A 1814-nucleotide genomic window follows, 5' to 3' on the forward strand; every position below is an offset into this window, starting at 1 on the left:
TCTGGGAACTGGACAGGGAAGGTGAATCGATTTATGAGTGGTCGTTTTTTACAACAAAAGTACATCAAGTTCAAGCCCACCTAAAATGTAACTATGATCCATCCATCCATCTATTCATATTCATCTATTGTTGTATGGTCGCAGGAACGCTGCTTCTCGGGACAAAAAGACAGAAACACCGTAGATGGCCAGTGCATATATCTCTCTACACTAGGCATTGTTGTGTTTGCATAAGGAAATAACATGTACCGTTATGCTTAATCCATAAATGCATATCATTTCTAGTAAGGTCATAACTAATCATAATGATTTATTCTTAAATTGATCCTATAGCGTATGTTTTGTTTATGTATTATTAATTTCAAATGTTCTTCTTTTATTCTTATTCCATAGCGGGTCTCATCTTCAATGTTACATTGTTGCATTTTATATGTTTTAAGTACTTGGTGCTTTTTACATAGTTTTTTCATTGTCAAGCACTTCCTGAGGGACTGCATTTCTTATAAGAAAAGTGCTATATAAATCAAGTATTATTATTATTTAAAGAACTTCAAAAAGGGTTTTGCATTATCGTACTTAAATAAAGCATAGGCTATATTTAAAATCTTATTAAAATAATCCATTATATGTTATAATAATAACAATTTTTATTATCATTATTACTATTATTATTGGGGACATACAACTTAAGAGCAATCAGCTACGTAAACAGTAGATGTCACCAAAGTCAAGCAACCAAAAAAACCTAAAAAAACCGGCTGGAGAAACAACTGGATAATACTGTAGCCTATATTATTGTCTATTTTCTTGAGTGATCACATTTGTACGTGGACTGTCTCTAAAGTACTCTCCTATTTTCTCGTCTCCGCTCTGTGATTCGCTGAATATCAGAAAGGAGGAGACAGGTAAGTTATTGAAGAAAGAATCATGTTTTTAGGTCGGCGTGCAACCTGTTTCTTGTCCTCGTTGCTCTTTACTGCAAGAATGTGCATAATTACTCAGACGGCCCCGAGCGACCCGAACTGCTGTCAAATGAGAACAGCGTGCCGCGAGCTAAGTGGCCTTGAGGCTCGCGCGTTCCGTCTCCTTCCAACAATAGAATCTGTTCTCCTCCAGCGAGCAACGGAGAGCATCGAGTTCCTTTGCTTTTCGCGGTCAGTAAACAGAAGAGTGCCCCTAGGGTTAGTTATGATTGTCCCGGACCCAGGCTTGTACTGGCCATCGGGAGCACCGGGAAAATGCCAATACATCATTACAAGCTTGTCAATTCAGCACCGTGATCATTTACCTGGAAGTTATTAACAATGTACAAATATGGTGCCTATGGCAGAAATGTTTTTATTATATTTATATAAATGTTACGGTTATTACTTATATTATATATCGACATATTTTACTTTTATACAAGTTGTTTTTGTAGTTTCTACATGTTTAAGTTTTTTGTTTAATATTCCATAGTTTATTATTACTTATTATTTATTTAAAAAAACATATAACCATTGTAACGAAGACCATGGTTTTACTTTTCACCTCCATCTTACAAATCCTAGTCAGTTAAACTCTGGATTCTATGCAAGAACTAAGGTCAATTTCATTAGGGCAAAGGATAATTTAACAGAATAGCTTTAATAGCTTCTTTCTCTTTAAATGTTTAGTTCTAATTGATTTTAATCCAAGTAAAATGTTAAATAAGAGCCTGATTAAAGATAAATATCAGTGTCGTAAATTAGTGTTAACTATACAAATGACAAATGTTAACGTTTTTAAAGGGATAGTTTACCCCAAAATTAAAATGGTCATCATTTACTCACCAT

This window comes from Sinocyclocheilus grahami, unplaced genomic scaffold (genome assembly GCF_001515645.1).
Source record: "Sinocyclocheilus grahami isolate Dianchi unplaced genomic scaffold, SAMN03320097.WGS_v1.1 scaffold901.1, whole genome shotgun sequence".
NCBI lineage: Eukaryota > Metazoa > Chordata > Actinopteri > Cypriniformes > Cyprinidae > Sinocyclocheilus > Sinocyclocheilus grahami.